Source organism: Stenella coeruleoalba (assembly GCF_951394435.1).
Source record: "Stenella coeruleoalba genome assembly, chromosome: X".
In the NCBI taxonomy this organism is placed as follows: Eukaryota; Metazoa; Chordata; class Mammalia; order Artiodactyla; family Delphinidae; genus Stenella; species Stenella coeruleoalba.
The window spans coordinates 103,029,856-103,050,211 of record NC_137152.1 but is presented as its reverse complement, the minus strand read 5'-3'; the positions used below and the strand labels follow the sequence as shown (position 1 = coordinate 103,050,211).

At 37.2% G+C, this 20,356-nt stretch overlaps 1 long non-coding RNA gene across 3 annotated transcripts in view; it reads right to left on the bottom strand.

Moving 5' to 3' along the window:
• The window catches only part of LOC307181032, a 387,448-nt gene that overhangs the window by 287,869 nt on the left and 79,223 nt on the right, over positions 1 to 20,356 (bottom strand). For all 3 annotated transcript variants that reach the window (XR_013825844.1, XR_013825845.1, XR_013825846.1), the window contains exons 2-3: positions 7,935 to 8,059; positions 7,619 to 7,693 (exon numbers count right to left, since the gene is read on the bottom strand). This is a non-coding gene — a long non-coding RNA (uncharacterized lncRNA). The remainder of the gene's footprint in view (positions 1 to 7,618; positions 7,694 to 7,934; positions 8,060 to 20,356) is intronic.

The window sequence follows — 20,356 nt, the reverse complement described above, 5'->3', positions numbered from 1 at the left end:
TGTCATCAAGTTACTATAAAAACAAATAAAAGCAAAAAAAAAAAAAAAAACATGAATGCCTACCTTGGCTATTCAATCTGTGTTGGAGTCCTGGAATCTGTACTTTTAAAGCTCCCAGGTCATTCTGAGGTATAGCAAGGCTAAGGATTTGCTGGAGTTGAAGCAGAGCTCAAAGTCTTCAATTTGACATCCAAAGTCCAATTTAATCTGACCTTAAGGTTACTATATTTACTTGAAAATATGTTTTAAAAAACAGTAAACGTCATTAATTTTAAAATCTTCTAACTGACTTGAGTGTGAACAAAGATTTCTTTTCACTTATCCAAAGCAAGTGAAATTTTCATGCAAGTCCGGGTTTCACAGAGGTAGGATATGAAATGCTAAACTATCAATTTTCTAACAACCCAACTTTAAAAGGCAGATTTTTTTTTTCATTTCTTGGAACGCTAGAAGGCCTTTGGCAGTAACTCTGTATATAACAGAAAAGAACTGAAACAATGCAATAAATGATATTGCTGCAAGTAAAACCTTCATTATTGGGCTACTTAAGACAGACTATCTGCTAAAATTTGCACCTGTTTTGAGCATGTCTGATTGTTAATTCAAAATACTTACAGGAACAGTGAGGCTTATTGTGAAAGCCTCATTGCACTAAACGCAAATATATGTAACCCAGTTCATTGTCTGAGTAGTCTAAAGGAAAACTTAAGGTGTTGAGTTGAGCAATTTATTCAAAATATCGATGGCCTAGAGAGAGCAATTGATCTTAATTTATTGAAAATTCTGTTGATTACTCAACTTCCTCAATAGTAAATTCTGAAGATATCAGAAGGTTTTGATGTTTACCTGACCAATGTTTTTTTTTTGCTCTCTTTCAAATCTCAGGCCTTTGCTGAAACCTGAATTGTTGATAGTTCATATTTTTTCAATTTCATACCACTTTGGCACACATAACTTACTGGTAATTGTGGTCCACAATCACATTGAATATATTTTCATACTAGATACTTGGGCTAAGCAACTCTATAAAAGGGAATTTTTTCTGAAATTAAAATGTCTGACTCTATATATCTTCAACTGTAAAAAGGGTACTGTATTAGTTATTTGCTGCTATGTAGAAATTACCTCAAAACATAGTAGTTTAAATCAATCAACATTTATTTTTGTGAGTTAGGAGTTTGGGAGCAGCTTAGCTGGGTGATTTTGGCCTAAGATTTCTCATGAGGAGGTAACTAATAGTCCTGGTTTCCCTGGGACTGCTGTAAATCTAAGGCAGTCTCTGGAAAACTGCAACAAGTTGGTCAAGCAAACTAGAGGCCTGGGATGCAAGACTTCTAGTGTTAAAATCCAGTGAGGATCCGGATGACCTGTTTTTATAGTAACTAGCTCATTCTTAGGAATTCTCACACTTTATTTAGATTTCAAAGGTGGCAGAACCACTGGACCATTTCATCCTCTCTTCCCTAATCTGGAATCGTGCTCCATTAATTTTGCCCCTTCTTCCAAAAATTACTAATCAAATAAGCCAAAAATTATTAATCCCTCCTCGAGTATGCTACCTCTTTGTACTGTATGAGCTCCAGGTAATACATATAAAACCTCAAAATGCTTGCCAAATATCAAAAACCATTCTGAAAAAAGTTATCAAAATCAGCTCTCTGCTAAACAATATATGCCTTAGCCTACAAAGTATAATTCCTGCAATGGCCAAACAACATAGACCCTAATACAAGATTCCCACGGCTCCTTCCTCCTTCAGAGTTTCCAAAATCCTGCTTAGAAATCATCTAGGAATACTATATCTCACCTATCTGCAGAATAATAAATCCATAGGTATTCTTGGGTAAAATGAAGAAAACCTAAATTATGTAGGATAAATTAGAAGAATGAAGCAATCCATTGTGATATTACTTATATTCCCATGACTGTTTCTTCAGGATTATGTAATTTGGTCTTGTAATACTTTAGCCAATTAGGGATTAGGAAAGGGAGTTTGAATATTACTTTAAACCAGATAAAAGTAACATATTACCCATTAAATTACAGTTTCCTAAATTGTATCCTAAGGGGAAATGCATATTAGTTTGTACTCTAAGGTCAAATAGTTTCATAGAGAGAAACAAAAGCAATGGACTTCATCAGCATCAAAATACTATAGTCAATACTTAATACCATTCTTGTATAGCTGCATACACTTGCTAATGATTATCATTAGTTGCAGTGTTCTCTCTCAGGCATTGGCTGCAATGACTTAGTTTTGACACTACATCTCACTGAAACCATCTCTGCTGCCCTAAAATTAGGCGTTAATTTTTTGTTTGAAAGCAACAGTATATGGGCTGAGTATGAAGGAGGCCAACTCTCCCTAAGTTACTCCATATGAGATAGCAGTCTATCAACCCAGTCAAAATCTCCATTTGGGCAACTGTGTTAGGGTTACAAAGAGAAAATAGGTTATTTCAGCCAAGTAAAGGAACAGTCAGTAAATTTTCCAATTTTCATAAATTGTGGTGTACATCCGAAACCAGATGGTTGATGGAGTGGTCTTTAATAATAAATCATTCTTGCATATTGTTATAACAAATCTCTAAAACTGGAAGTAACCATGTTTGTCTCTTCCTTGCAACCTCAAAGAGCTTGACTAATATATCTTTCTGCTAGATCCTATCTGTTCCTCTTTCATTTTCTGCATCATTAAAAAAGTAGTTCACGTGCCCTGTCAAAATATCAAACATGTTTTCCAGAGTGCCCTAAATTTAAAGGTAGACATTAATGTTACCTTCATTATATACATAATGTTACCTTCATATATACACTATTGGCAAATATTGGGGCTCCTAACTGGCTCCAAATACTGAACTTTGCTTATCTCTACTATAACATTATATTTTAATGATATTCAAAGGTCTTCACAACAAGCCCTCCAACAATGAATAAACAGAACCCCTTGAAAGGGACGAGACGTTCTTTATCAACATGTGGCATGAAAGCCAAAAATATGAGATTTGTTAGTCTTTTTTAAAAAAATTATTTATTTATTTTTGGCCGCGTTGGGTCTTCATTGCTGTGTGCAGGCTTTCTCTAGTTGCAGTGAGCAGGGGCTACTCTTCCTTGCGGTGCGCAGGCTTCTCATTGCGGTGGCTTCTCTTGTTGCAGAGCATGGGCTCTAGGTGGACAGGCTTCAGTATTTGTGGCTCGCGGGCTCTAGAGCGCAGGCTCAGTCGTTGTGGCGCACGGGCTTAGTTGCTCTGCGGCATGTGGGATCTTCCCAGACCAAGGCTCTAACCCGTGTCCCCTGCATTGGCAGACGGATTCCAAACCACTGTGCCACCAGGGAAGCCCTGACTTATTACTCTTGATATAGTCCTATTTTCATGCCCTCTACAGAATTCCAAAGTTCAACATTATTATTGTAAATTATGGAAGAGGTGAAGCAAAATGATAAATGTATTCACTCACCATATACAGAATGAAAAAATACTAATATTGATATTGCATCCCTGGTCCTAAATGATACTGTAGAATTAGGACATAAAAGTGAAAGAAAATAATCCAGAAAATGAAGTAAAAAAGGGAAGAAAATTAATGCATTTTAAATACCACCATGGGTGTGATTTTCATGTAGCTTCTCTCACTTTTTTTTTCTTAACAAGCAAAATAAAAATCCTTCATGTATCCCCAAATATTCTTGTCTTTGAACACATTGATTCCAGCAGTAAAAGGAATCCTAAGTCTACAGTAGCTTCTTATATTACTTTTTGAATGTCTGAGTTTCCTACTTCACTCTTTTTTCAAAGGGAATAGGTGCCTGACCAGTTAGAGACTGTCTTCTTGGAAAAGATGTTCTCAGAAGCCTCAGCATGGCACATAATCACACAGTGAACTACAAACTTTCATTTAAATAGAAATATGATATATAAATGCGCTGGTAAGAAACTCCCTCACCAAAGGAAGAATTTCAAGTAAAAACATTACTGCTGAAAAAAATATGAGCTTTGCCATATTTCATATTCACCTGTCTCCACTTAATTGTCTAAAGAATGAACAAAACAAGCCCTAATGTGGCACACACTATCTCCTTTGTCCTCTGAATTATCTCTGGATAGATATAAAGGATGAAAGATGTTAACATTCTCATCTATTAGTCATGGCTTTATCCAGGAGGACAGATATGTCACCCATCCTAAAACAGAAAGATTGCTGAGGTTGTCACAGAGAACTTGATTACCTCGGATATTGCTTGATTTGTATGTTCACGAGATATGCTGTCAGATTAAAGCCAGATGCACCATTTGAGTACACAGGCAAAGATAAGGTACACACCAATGTACCATCAATCCAGATAGATTCATATTTTTTCAAAGTTTAAAATCTATTTCAAAAGTACATGAACTGCCTTCTTCCTGCTGTGTGGGTTGTATATTACTAGAAAAGGGATACAGCCCTTCTCTTGGGTACTGTACCAAGGAAGCAATGCCATCTCAAATAACATATTGACAAGGTAAACTTCTTTCTGGATATGGCAAAGACTAGCCAGAAGTCCTTTCTGTTATCAAAGATTTTGGTTTGAGAAAGTAAGAAAGATAAACTATTTTGTATTGTTTTCTCTCTCTGACTGATTCTGTTTTTAGAGCAAACACAGTATTAATAATAAAGAAATAAAATACTGCAAAAGCCACTATGCGTCTAGGTGAAGCCTAGACTCAGGTTTTGACCTTTTCAAAGCTCACTACGTTAACTGTAATCTTTAATTGAAAAATATTTATTTTTATACTGTATGGGATTGAATCAGAGAAAGGAATATGTCAAACAAATACAATTCCCTCCAAAAACTATGCCATACATTAGGAGAAAAATGGAAGACCTTTAAAAATAAATTCGGATCTTGAATGGGTAGAGTGAGAGAGTTTGCTATTTTTAACATAATCTTTTTAAAGAATCTATAAAGTCTCTATTTTCTTTGAAAATTCCAAGGGTATACTATTATAATCCAGAAGAAAATATTATAATAAGAAATAATAGGTCTTCTTAATCAGGTTTATTACTGTATATATGTTTAAGATACTGCCGTAGCCAAGCCAGCTGATTATGGCTGACCTTCTAAAGCACGTTCGTGTATTTGCTTGTTTATCCACCATTGTCTATTGAAGAGAAAATTGTTCCCACTTATTTCCTTGAACCTAAGGGTACAAAGGGGCTATCTAATCACCCATGAGATATGACTTTAATCCTGTTCAAGAAGGAGAGCAATTGTAAATTACACAGTGTAAGAAGCACATGAGTTATGGTAAATTACTGTGGTGGTGTGGAGTTGTCCTTCCCAATTAGAAATTTTCTATAAAAGCGTAATTCACAAAGTATATTTTCCGGTATGATGTCCCTTAAAAAGGATGTAAATAATAGGCAGATATCATTAGGTTGCTTGATTTGGGGATGATGATGTGCCTACAGTGAATTCAAACAAAACTGTGACCCTTCCACGGGACTTCCCTGGTGGCGCAGTGGTTAAGAATCTGCCTGCCAATGCAGGGGACATGGGCTCGATCCCTGGTCCGGGAAGACCCCACATGCCATGGAGCAACTAAGCCTGAAAGCCACAACTACTGAGCCTGCGTGCCACAACTACTGAAGCCCGCACGCCTAAAGCCCATGCTCTGCAACAAGAGAAGCCACCCCAATGAGAAGCCTGCATGCAGCAATGAAAACCCAATGCAGCCAAAAATAAATAATAAATAAAAATAAATAAATCTATACAAAAATATTTAAAAAAAAAAAAACTATGACCCTTCCAATTTTCCTTCTTTGGCCCCCATGGATAGATGGGGCTGTCACGCACTCTCGTGAGATATTAAAAGATCCATACTCACTCAGTTTATTAATAACATCTGTTGTAATTAAAAAGAATATGCACCTGTATTAAATGAGTTTCTAAATAAGTCAGTTTTCAGCTCTACTATAAAAGATTCTGTTTTGAAATTTTGACAAATGTAGTTTTTTACAGAGACCTTGGTAAAACAAGTGGCACTTAAAATGTTTGCAAGCTCTATTTGGACAGCTGCTACCCTCTTGTTAGAATATAAATTTACCAGCCTGTGGTGAAAGTTCAGGTCATTTTTTGTGTTTATTTGTAAAACCATATTATATTTTATTTGAAACCAAGTTGACTAGATAATACACATATATCAATCTTAGAATGTTTTAAGTGAAGATATTTTAAATAAACCCTAACTAAAGAAGTCAATAAAATTTAATTTTTACACAAATGCTATATGCTAAAATATGTAATAAAGAACTACTAAAGACTGAATTGTGCCCTCCAGCCCCAAAATTCCTATTTAAGCCTTGGAGATGGGGCCTTTGGGAAGTCATCATTGTTAGATAAAGTCATGAAGGTAGGGCTATTATGATAGGAACAGTGGCTTTATAAGAGAAAGACTGTGTTCTCTTTACCATGTGAGGACACAATGAAAATACAGCTGTCTGCAAGCAAGGAAGAGGACCCTCTTGCAAAGCTGGCCCCTTGATCTTGACGTCTGGCCTCCAGAAACATGAGAAATAAAGGTCTGTTGATTAAGCCACCCAGCCTATGGTATTCTGTTACAGCAGCCTGAGCAGACTAATACAAAACCCATTAAATGAATAGCCAATCAAATGACTTAATAGGTCTTGTCAAGTATGTCTCATAAATATGCAGTGTCAAGAGAGTTTGAGACAATCGCTATCTCTAATGATAAGTTCCATGATAAATAACCACCCTGAAGACTAGGAATCACAAAGCTGCCATCTTGGGAGAGTTTTTTTCTATATTGTTTTAGCAGTTATAAAGTCCCAGCCTCCCAATCATTTTTCTTACAGTTTTGATATGCTGTCAGAATGTGACAGTACTGGACCTCAGTTGCAAGAAGATAAATTTCACTGTGAAGATACGGTTTCCTCTTTTTAGTGCTGTTCGTTAGCTAACTTTAAACTTGTGAAAAAAAAACTGTGTATATTAATTTCTAGTAAGTTCTCTCAATTGACTCTACGTTCTTGTTTTATATTCTTAGAGACACAAAGAGAAAGTCTAAATTGGAAGAATCTTAACACAAAAGTCAGCGTCAAATTATCTTTCCAATCATTCTTCTGAGTCCAATCACCTTCCCAAGCAGCTACACAGAATTACTGCTTTTCTAAGGATACCATGTTCTTTCACATCTCTATGTCTTTGAATATGCTTCCCCCCTTTGCATGGAGGAACTTTCTGAATCTCATAAAATCCCACTGATCTTTTAAATTTCAGGGCAAAATTTCAATTCATCCTGAAGACTGTCCAGGCCACCTAAGAAATTATGCTCCCTTGTAGTGCCACAGAGAAATAAATTGCTTAAAAATAATTGGAGTAGGTCAAAGGGGTACAGGAGCCAACTGAAAAAGTTTAGAATGGCTATAGCTGAAAGAATTTGAGGAACAAAATAAATATTGGATAAAAAATAAAAAATACTGGAGTATAAGCTAAGGTGTAAAATAAATACCCATAAGACCACACTTATATATAAATAAATGATTGAATAAATAAATAAACCAGGGGTGGGATGAGGAGGGACAAATCTCCTTCGCAGAAGAATTCCAAGTAACTTACGTAGATACTCCACTCTCAACGAAATGAGCGTAATTCCTCACTCCTTAAATGTGAGCTGTTCATAGTGACTTCTTTCTAAAGGGTACAGTTTGAAAAGGGGGAAACAGAGTAACTTTAAAGTGGAAAAACTTGACAAATGCTACCTCAACCAGGTGATCAAGTTTAACACCAACAGTGATAAGTCATGTTGATAGTATGTGATGTGATGAAAGTGGCACTTAACCTCTGTTAAATTCCTCCCCAAAACCAATAACTCCCATCTAATCATAAGAAAAACACTAGACAAATCTTAATTGAGAAAGATTCTACAAAATACCTGATCAGTAATCCTCAAAACTGTCAAGGTCTTCAAAAACAATGCGAGTCTGAGAAACTCTCACAGCTAAAAGGAGCCTAAGGAATCATCATTTTTAAAGGTAATGCGGTATCCTGGATGGAATTCTGGAACAGAAAAAAAATTAGGGAAATAAGTGAGGAATTCTGAATGAACTATATGTTTAGGTAATAATAATGTTATCAGTATTGGTTCATTAAATGCGACAAATGTACTGTACTAACGTACAATATTAATAGAGCAAACTGGGAGTGGACATACAGGAAGTTTCTGTACAATCTTTGCAATAATTCTGTAAATTTAAATCTGTTCTAAAATTGATAAGTGTATTAAAAAGCGATCATAATCATGAAGCAGTTATGGTCCAACAGAACAGCTACAGGGCTCTCCTTAGCACTCACTGAAATGCATTTTAGTTTCCTTTTATTCTCCCCTAGCTTCTAAACTCCTTATATCCCCAGCCTCTTGTATATAGTATACTCAACAATAGGTCTATGGAGTGAATTAGAAATATGTATTTAGATATACAACTAATGATGGGATCACTGCAACATTCTGAGAGATTTTTTAACCAGAGAAATAATGTAAATTGGCAATGCTGTTTGTAATCAACTTTACACAAATCTCAATAATAAAGTGAATTTATTAAAGTTATAATAGTTTTCTTTTGATCCTTCACGTACACACAGATGTGCACTTGAATTTTGTTTCTCCTAGAATTAAAACATTTTTAAATGGTGCTTGACACCTTTGGAAAATAACCTTCACGTTGTCTTCTCTGTAACTCTGTCCCAAATCCTAGACAACTGGTGAGCTGAAGAGTGATAGAAGGCACTGACCCTGTAACCAGAATACCTGGGTTTCAATAGATCTGTTGCTTTACAGCTAAATGACTTTGGTCAACTTATTGACCTCAAGCCTCAGTTTCCCCATTTGTAAAATGGAGATAATCATAGTAATGCCTCTCAGGGTTACTGTGAGAATTAAATAAATTAATACCTGTCAGTGGCTTAGAGTGCTGTGTGGGAAGTGGTAGGCAATTACTAAATATCAGCTATTATTACTATTAAATTAAAAGAACAATTATTCTAAATATAACTTCCAATTGAGCCTACTTCTTTAGATGTTTGCAGTAAATAATACGAGTAAAGTAATTGTTATTTATTTCTGATTCTATGCTAATTATGCTAAGTTAAGGGCAATATGTTATTGATCATTATGACCAAAGTTAATTATTAGACTAGTTATGATTGCTGGAATGTAAGCTTCATGATGGCAGAGACTATTTATTTCACCATTGAAACCTTAGCACCTAATATCAAACTTGGTACATATTAGGGCTTAGTAAATATTTTTCAACTTATATATCACTTATACCCAACATGAACTATGCTACACAATTCATCCAAGGTTGAGCTTAAACTAAATAATTTGTGATATACTTTTAAAAGTCTAGGCTTTATTCTTCGGTCTTGAAGTCAATTGTTCTGGCCTCTATTCTTAGCCTAGAATAATTTTAAAAAGTCTTTCCTCTATCAAAGTAATTGTTGCTGTACAAATGCATAAATAGCTATGGATGGATTTTCCTTTTAAGCAGCCTTGAAATATGTATTGAATTGACTTAAGAGTCTATTAACTTTATTTCACACATGCCCTCATTGCTTCTTTCAGTGTCAGCCATACTAATATCACTGCATATGTACAGTTTGCAAGATAAGACAGCTGGCTGTAGTTTAAAATAGGGACAGAGGGGAAGAAGGGAGAAGAAAACAACAAGTGAGATGGTGATAGATGTTAAAACAGTTTTAAATATTTTTGGTTATGTTTTCAAGTGAATCAAAAAGATCTTTTCTGCTTCATATTCCTGTAGATGCATATATTACATTTTTAGCAAAAAAAAAGTTATAAAATATTTCTGAAATGATGTACTTATGTATAAGGCGTTGTGCAAAAACTGTAGAGAATAAGAATATGACTCCAATATGGCCCTTTCCCTCAAGGAGCTTAACATGAACAAAAAAGGATGCAATGATAGAAAATGTATATTAACAACTAAAATACAAGCAGTAGAATTCTACTTTGCTTCTAAGTTAATATTTTCAGAATCACATTATTCTTAGGGATATCTTCTTTTTGAAGCCATAGATCAAGGCTTATGGTTAATCAAAGGACACATTTAACAAACCATGTATATGTATTATGCATATGTATATAATCTGTGTATACAAGCACTGGTTGCCAAATACTACATTTCCTGTAACCTATGACTCATATCACTTTCATTTAAGTCAGTACTATTAGGTTGTAAAAAATCTAGAAGGCAGAAGCCATGAATGTAATATGTCAGGGCTGTAGTATATAAAACTGCATATCATAATGCAAATGCTTAAATTTTTTTGGTTCTGTTATATTTAATACAATACATAAATAAGGACCTAAAACAGTTTGTTTACCAGCTCAGAGCCAACTTGATAAAGTCTAGTCTTCCCTGAAAAGTCAGCTAAAGTTACAACCTACTCTGCAGATATATATCTTTTTTCTTTCCTATTACTATTTGAATAAGAAATGTAATAGTTTCTAATAGAAAAAAAATGAGTTAAATACTTAAGATCTTTTTCTTTCTATTCCCAATACGTAATGCCCAGCTTATACATTTGCCAATTTTGTCCATTATAACAATTTTTTGTTTGTATATGCATTTCTATAAGATTTTAAGTTCCATGAGAATGGTAATATTCTTGTTTCAGCTATTTATGTACGGGGTAATTAGTAGTAGTCACCATATTTGTTGAATGAATGAATGAATGGGAAGCTTCTCATAATCCTACACTCAAAATAAATGATTATGTTTTTCACATGCTCTACTACGTATTGTCAACATGTGTCTTGAAGATATAATTCTACATTTTTCTCTAATCAATATTATATAGTACACATTTTCTGTTTTGCACAGCCTTCATAATCATCTCATTAACTGCATAATAATGCATTGATATGATTTTTCATAAGTTACTTTACTATTCAACTTTCACTGATACAAAATGTTAGAGTGAAGTTGTTTATACACATACTCTTTTTCTCTGAAACGTATTTCTTGGAGAAAATGTCCATGATAGAAGAAGAGGGACGTGGTTGTGTGCAGATAACATTTATAAAACCTGGACTAATAATAAAAAGCAACTATTTTTAAAGGTGCTGGAAAGCATCCAAAAGAAGAGCAAAGGCAGAGGAGTTTCTTCTTGAAAAACTGTATGTGCAAGAGGCAAGAAAGGCAAGTTTGCACTTTTCTTTTCTGAGGGAGTTCTCCAAACCACACCCATGGTGAGCAGAAAATTGTAGCTTTACCAGTTTGACAAAGAACAGAGAGCAGAGCTTAGTACTGGAAAAGCAGCCAGAAATTTAACGTAGAAATTCTGGAAGCAAAAGATATGAGAAAGAATGAGACCCAAAATCTGAATGTAAACTCTATTCCTATCCACTAAATACATAGGGGCAAGGGAGAAGCCAGGTGACACAGCAAAAAGAAATACACAAAGAAAATGAAAAAGAAAAAACTGACAGGGCCTAAAGAAGAATTTTGAACCCAAAGATAAAGCTGTAGTGGATGAACTTTTTGAGATTGCTACTTTTTAAAGTACTCCCCAAAGAAGACCACCTTGGAAAGCAGAAAATGAAGTCTTGCTGGCTTAAGGTACTAGATGACAGAGCCCAACAATGGTCAATCAGTTGGAAACTTAGAGTAGAATCCTCAGAAGCAAGGAAACCACAGAGAGGATTAATGCCAAAATCTGTCTATAAAGGCAGTCCAACTTTATGGTTTAGGAAATAAATATACAGTTTCAGGGGAAAATGCAGGGAGCCACATTAAAAAAAAATACAGCAGGTAAAAGCTATAAGAACTGGGAAGAAATATCTGCTGCTGCCCATTATAGGGTGGACAGAGTCTGATATTTGGCCCAAGCTAACTGCCTACAAGACCAATAACAACAAAATTCCCCAGAAGAATAAAGCAGAACTCAGAGTCACTAAAACATATCTAAACTATCTGGATTCCAGAAATTACTATACTTTGAAAGCAATAAAAAATGTAATCTATTCTCAGGGTTAGGAAACTCAATAGGAACTAACTCAAAATGAAATCCAAACTTAACCCATATTTTTTAAGTATATGTATAATTGATTCACGTTGTTATAAAGCAGAAACTAACACACCATTGTAAATCAATTATAATCCAATAAAGATGTTAAAAACAAAACAAAAAAGCAGATGAGGGCTTCCCTGGTGGCGCAGTTGTTGAGAGTCCGCCTGCCGATGCAGGGGACGTGGGTTCGTGCCCCGGTCCGGGAGGATCCCACATGCCGCGGAGCGGCTGGGCCCGCGGGCCGTGGCCGCTGAGCCTGCGCGTCCGGAGCCTGTGCTCCGCAACGGGAGAGGCCACAACAGTGAGAGGCCCGCGTACGGCAAAAAAAAAAAAAAAAAAAAAAAAAAAAGCAGATGAATGGATAGAGAAGATGTGGAACATATACACAATGGAATATTACTCAGCCATAAAAAGAAACGAAATTGAGTTATTTATAGTGAGGTGGATGGACCTAGAGTCTGTCATACAGAGTGAAGTAAGTCAGAAAGAGAAAAACAAATACTGTATGCTAACACATATATATGGAATCTAAAAAAAAAAAGAGAGAGAAAGAAAATTGTCAAAATAACCTAGGGGCAAGATGGGAATGAAGATGCAGACCTACTAGAGAATGGACTTGAGGATACGGGGAGAGGGAAGGGTAAGCTGGGACAAAGTTAGAGAGTGACGTGGACATATATACACTACCAACCGTAAAATAGATAGCTAGTGGGAAGCAGCCGCATAGCACAGGGAGATCAGCTCAGTGCTTTGAGACCACCTAGAGGGGTGGGATAGGGAGGGTGGGAGGGAGGGAGATGCAAGAGGGAAGAGAAATGGGGACATATGTATGTGTATAACTGATTCACTTTGTTATAAAGCAGAAACTGACACACCATTGTAAAGCAATTATACTCTAATAGAGATGTTAAAAAAAAGTAAAAGAAAGTCATCTTAGTGAATGAACAGTTTCTATTTCTCTGTTGAGAGTTACTATCAAAAATAAAATCTCGAGGGGACCTTCAAGATGGCGGAGGAGTAAGACGTGGAGATCACCTTCCTCCCCACAAATACATCAAAAATACATCTACATGTGGAACAACCCCAACAGAACACCTACTGAACGCTGGAAGAAGACCTCAGACTTCCCGAAAGGCACAAAAATACCCATGTACCTGGGTAGGGCAAAAGAAAAAACAGAGACAAAAAAATAAGGATGGGACTTGCACCACTGTGAAGGAGCTGTGAAGGAGGAAAAGTTTCCACATACTAGGAAGCCCCTTCATTGGCGGAGACAGGAGGTGGTGGGCTGAAGCTACGGAGCCATGGAGGAAAGCGCAGCAACAGGGGTGCAGAGGGCAAAGTGGAGAGATTCCCACACATAGGATCAGTGCCAACCAGCACTCACCAGCCCAACAGGCTTATCTGCTCACCCACCAGGACGGGCGGGGCCTGGAAGCTGAGGCTCGGGCTTCCGTCGTATCCCAGAGAGAGGACTGCGGTTGGCTGCATGAACACAACCTGAAGGGGGTTAATGCATCACAGCTAGCCAGGAGGGAGTCCACGAAAAAGTCTGGAACTGCCTAAGAGGCAAGAGACCATTGTTTTGTGGTGCGGAAGGAGAGGGGATTCAGAGCTCCACCTAAACGAGCTCCAGAGATGGGCGCGAGCCGTGGCTATCAGCAGGGACATCATAGACAGGCATGAAACGTTAAGGCTGCTGCTGCAGCCACCAAGAAGCCTGTGTACAAGCACAGGTCACTATCCACTCCTCCCCTCCTGGGAGCCTGTGCAACCCGCCACTGCCAGGGTCCCGCGATCCAGGGACAACTTCCCCGGGAGAACACATGACGCACCTCAGGTTGTTGCAACATCACACTGGCCTCTGCTGCCTCAGGCTCGCCCCGCATTCTAATTATAACTACTGTACCCCTCCCTCCCTCCTGACCTGAATGAAGAAGAGCCCCCTAATCAGCTGCTGCTTTAACCCCCTCATGTCTGGGCAGGGAACAGACGCCCTCCAGCGACCTACACGCAGAGGAGGGGCCAAATCCAAAGCAGAGCCCCAGGAGCTGTGCGAACAAAGAAGAGAAAGGGAAATCTCTCCCAGCAGCCTCAGGAGCAGCGGATTAAATATCCACAATCAATTTAATGTACCTGCATCTGTGGAATACCTGAATAGACAAAGAATGTTCCCAAAATTGAGGCAGTGGACTTTGGGAGCAACAGTAGACTTGGGGTTTGCTGTCTGAACCTGATTTGCTTCTGATTTTTATGTTTATCTTAGTTTAGTTTTTAGTGCTTGTGATAATTGGTGGATCTGTTTATTGGTTTGGTTGCTCTCTTCTTTTTTAAATTATTATTTACATTTTTATTTTAATAATTTTATTTATTTATTATTATTTTTGTTTTCCTTTCCTTTTTTTTCTCCCTTCTCTTCAGAGCTGTGTGGCTGACAGGGTCTTGGTGCCCTGGCCTGGTGTCAGGCCTGAGCCTCTGAGGTGGAGGAGAGGAGTTCAAGATATTGGACCAACAGAGACCTCCCGGTCCCATGTAATATCAACTGGTGAGAGCTCTCCCAGGGACCTCCGTATCAACACTAAGACCCGGCTCCACCCAACGGTCAGCAAGCTCCAGTGCTGGACGCCCTGTGCCAAACAACTAGCAAGACAGGAAAACAAACCAACCCATTAGCAGAGAGGCTGCCTAAAATCATACCAAGTTCACAGAGACCCCAAAACACACCACCAGACGTGGCTTTGCCCACCAGAAAGACAAGATATAGCCTCACCCATTACAACACAGGCACCAGTCCCCTCCACCAGGAAACCTACACAAACCACTGAACAAACCACACCCACTGGGGGCAGACACCAAAAACCATGGGAACTACGAACCTGCAGCCTGAGAAACGCAGACGCCAAACACAGTAAATTAAACAAAATGAGAAGACAGAGAAATAGGCAGCAGATGAAGGAGCAAGGTAAAAACCCACCAGATCTAACAAATGAAGAGGAAACAGGCAGTCTACCTGAAAAAGAATTCACAGTAATGATAGTAACGATGATTCAAACTCGTGGAAATAGAATGGAAAAAATACAAGAAACGTTTAACAAGGACCTAGAAGAACTAAAGAGCAAACAAACACTGAGGAACAACACAATAGACGAAATTAAAAATTCTCCAGAAGAAATCATAGCAGAATAACTGAGGCAGAAGAACAGACAAAATACTGGAATATAAAATAGTGGAAATAACCACCACTGTGCAGAAAAAGTAAAGAAGGAAAAGAACTGAGGACAGTCTCAGAGACCTCTGGAACAAGATTAAATGCACCAATATTCGAATTATAAGGGTTCCAGAAGAAGAAGAGAAAAAAAAGGGACTGAGAAAATATTTGAAGAGATTATAGTTGAAAACTTTCCTAATATGGGAAAGAAAATAGTTAATCAAGTCCACGAAGCACAGAGAGTCCCATATACAATAAATCCAAGGAAAAACATGCCAAGACACATATTAATCAAACTATCAAAAATTAAATACAAAGAAAACATATTAAAAGCAGCAAGGGAAAAACAAATAACACACAAAGGAATCCCCATAAATTTAACAGCTGATCTTTCAGCAGAAACTCTGCAAGTCACAAGGGACTGGCAGGACATATTTAAAGTGATGAAGGAGAAATACCTACAACCAAGATTACCGCAAAAGCAGTTCTAAGATGGAAGTTTACAGCAATAAAATCCTACCTTAAGAAACAGGAAACATCTCGAATAAACAACCTAACCTTGCACCTAAAGCATTTAGAGAAAGAAGAACAAAAAAACCCCCAAAGTTAGCAGAAGGAAAGAAATCATAAAGATCAGATCAGAAATAAATGAAAAAGGAATGAAGGAAACAATAGCAAAGATCAATAAAACTAAAAGCTGGTTCTTTGAGAAGATAAACAAAATTGATAAACCATTAGCCAGACTCATCAAGAAAAAAAGGGAGAAGACTCAAATCAATAGAATTAGAAATGAAAAAGGAGAAGTAACAACTGACAATGCAGAAACACAAAGTATTATGAGATTAATATAAGCAACCATATGCCAATAAAATGGACAACCTGGAAGAAATGGACAAATTCATAGAAATACATAACCTTCTGAGACTGAACTAGGAAGAAATAGAACATATGAACAGACCAATCACAAGCACTGAAATTGAAATTGTGATAAAAAATCTTCCAACAAACAACAGCCCAGGACCAGATGTCTTCACAGGCGAATTCTTTCAAACAGTTAGAGAAGAACTAACACCTAACCTTCTCAAATTCTTCCAAAATACAGCAGAGAGAGGAACACTCCCAAACTCATTCTATGAGGCCACCACCACTCTGATACCAAAACCAGACAAGGATGTCACAAAGAAAGAAAAGTACAGGCCAATATCACTGATGAACATAGATGCAAAAATCCTCAACAAAACACTAGCAAATAGAATCCAACAGCACATGAAAAGGATCATACACCATGATCAAGTGGGGTTTATTCCAGGAATGCAAGGATTCTTCAATATACGCACATCAATCAAAGTGATACACCATATTTACAAATTGAAGGATAAAAACCATATGATCATCTCAATCGATTCAAACAAAGCTTTCGACAATATTCAACACACATTTATGATAAAAAACCCTGCAGAAAGTAGGCATAGAGGGAACTTTCCTCAACATAATAAAGGCCATATATGACAAACCCACAGCCAACATCGTCCTCAATGGTGAAAAACTGAAAGCATTTCCACTAAGATCAGGAACAAGACAAGGTTGCCCTCTCTCACCACTCTTATTCAACATAGTTTTGGAAGTTTTAGCCACAGCAATCAGAGAAGAAAAGGAAATAAAAAGAATCCAAATCAGAAAAGAAGAATTAAAGCTGTCACTGTTTGCAGATGACATGATACTATACATAGAGAATCCTAAAGATGCTACGAGAAAACTACTAGAGCTAATCAATGAATTTGGTAAAGCAGCAAGATACAAAACTAATGCATAGAAATCTCAGGCATTCCTATACACTAATAATGAGAAATCTGGAAGTGAAAGCAACAAAACACTCCCATTTACCAATGCAACAAAGAGAACAAAATATCTAAGAATAAACCTACCTAAGGAGACAAAAGACCTGTATGCAGAAACTTATAAGACACTGATGAAAGAAATTAAAGATGATACAAACAGATGGAGAGATATACCATGTTCTTGGATTGGAAGAATCAAAATTGTGAAAATGACTCTACTACCCAAAGCAATCTATAGATTCAATGCAATGCCTATCAAACTATCACTGGCATTTTTCACAGAACTAGAACAAAAAATTTCACAATTTGTATGGAAACACAAAAGACCCCGAATAGCCAAAGCAATCTTGAGAAAGAAAAACGGAGCTGGAGGAATCAGGTTCCCTGACTTCAGACTATACTCCAAAGCTACAGTAAGCAAGACAGTATGGTACTGGCACATAAACAGAAATATAGATCAATGGAACAGGATAGAAAGCCCAGAGATAAACCCATGCACATATGGTCACCTTATCTTTGATAAAGGAGGCAGGAAGGTACAGTGGAGAAAGGACAGCCTTGTCAATAAGTGGTGCTGGGAACACTGGAGAGGTACATGTAAAAGTATGAGATTAGATCACTCCCTAACAGCATACGCAAAAATAAGCTCAAAATGGATTAAAGACCTAAATGTAAGACCAGACACTATCAAACACGTAGAGGAAAACATAGGCAGAGCACTCTATGACATAAATCACAGCAAAATCCTTTTTGACCCACCTAGAGAAATGGAAATAAAAACAAAAATAAACAAATGGGACCTAATGAAACTTCAAAGCTTTTGCACAGCAAAGGAAACCATAAACGAGACCAAAAGACAACCCTCAGAATGGGAGAAAATATTTGCAAATGAAGCAACTGACAAAGGATTAATCTCCAAAATTTACAAGCAGCTCATGCAGCTCAATAACAAAAAAACAAACAACCCAATCCAAAAATGGGCAGAAGACCTAAATAGAGATTTCTCCAAAGAAGATATACAGACTGCCAACAAACACATGAAAGAATGCTCAACATCATTAATCATTAGAGAAATGCAAATCAAAACTACAATGACCTCACAGCGGTCAGAATGGCCATAGTCAAAAAGTCTACAAGTATTAAATGGTGCAGAGGGTATGGAGAAAAGGGAACCCGCTTGCACTTTTGGTGGGAATGTAAATTGATACAGCCACTATGGAGAACAGTATGGAGGTTCCTTAAAAAACTATAAATAGAACTACCATTCAACCCAGCAATCCCACTACTGGGCATATACCCTGAGAAAACCATAATTCAAGAAGAGTCATGTACCAAAATGTTCACTGAAGTTCTATTTACCATAGCCAGGAGATGGGAACAACCTAAGTGTCCATCAACAGATGAATGGATAAAGATGTGGCACATACATACAATGGAATATTACTCAGCCATAAAAAGAAACGAAATTGAGCTATTTGTAATGAGGTGGATGGACCTAGAGTCTGTCATACAGAGTGAAGTAAGTCAGAAAGAGAAAGACAAATACCGTATGCTAACACATATATATGGAATTTAAGAAAAAAAAATGTCATGGAGAACCTAGGGGTAAGACAGGAATAATGACACAGACCTACTAGAGAATGGACTTGAGAATATGGGGAGGGGGAAGGGTAAGCTGTGACAAAGTGAGAGAGTGGCATGTACATATATACACTACGCAAAATAAAACAGATAGCTAGTGGGAAGCAGCCACATAGCACAGGGAGATCAGCTCGATGCTTTGTGCCCACCTAGAGGGGTGGGATAGGGAGGGTGGGAGGGAGGGAGGGAGATGCAAGAGGGAAGAGATATGGGAACATATATATATGTATAACTGATTCACTTTGTTATAAAGCAGAAACTAACACACCATTGTAAGGCAATTATACTCCAATAAAGATGTAAAAAAAAAAAAAAAAAGCAGCAAGGGAAAGCAACAAATAACATACAAGGTAATCCCTATAAGGTTAACAGCTGATCTTTCAACAGAAACTCTGCAAGCAAAAAGGGTGTGGCAGGACATATGTAAAGTGATGAAAGGGAAAAACCTACAACCAATATTATTCTACCCAGCAAGGATCTCATTCAGATTTGAAGGAGATATTAAAACATTTACAGACAAGCTAAAGCTAAGAGAAATCAACACCACCAAACCAGCTTTACAACAAATGCTAAAGGAACTTCTCTAGACAAGAAACGCAAGAGAACGAAAAGACCTACAATAACAAACCCAAAACAATTAAGAAAATGGTAATAGGAACATACATATTGATAACTACCTTAAATGTAAATGGGTTAAATGCTCCATCCAAAAGACATACACCGCCTGAATGGATCCAAAAACATGGCCTGTATATATGCTGTCTACAGGAGAACCACTTCAGACCTAGGGACACATACAGACTGAAAGTGAGGGGATGGAAAAAGGTATTCCATGCAAATGGAAATCAAAAGAAAGCTGGAGTAGCAATTCTCATATCAGACAAAATAGACTTTAAAATAAAGACTATTGCAAGAGACAAAGAAGGACACCACATAATGATCAAGGGATCAATCCAAGAAGAAGATATAACAATTGTAAACATTTATGCACCCAGCATAGGAGCACCTCAATACATAAGGCAAATGCTAACAGCCATAATAGGGGAAATCAACAGGAACACAATCATAGTAGGAGACTTTAACACTCCACTTTCACCAATGGACAGATCATCCAAAATGAAAATAAATAAGGAAACACAAGCTTTGAATGATACATTAAACAAGATGGACTTAATTGATATTTATAGGACATTCCATCCAAAAACAACAGAATACACTTTCTTCTCAAGTGCTCGTGGAACATTCTCCAGGAGAGATGATATCTTGGGTCACAAATCAAATCAGACTATTATGCATGTTTAAAAAAGAAGAAAATTCTTCAATATGGAACAACATGTATGAACTTTGATGCTAAATGAAATCATCCAGTCACACAAATACCTTCTATAAGTAGAATCATGCAGTATGTAAAATATTCAAACTCATAGAAGCAGAGAGTAGAATGGTGGTTGCCAGGGGCTGAGGGAAGGGAGCAATGGGGAGTTGTTATTCAACTGGTAGAGAGTTTCAGTTATGCATGATGACTAAGTTCCAGATATCTGCTATAAAACATTGTGCCTATAGGTAACAATATTG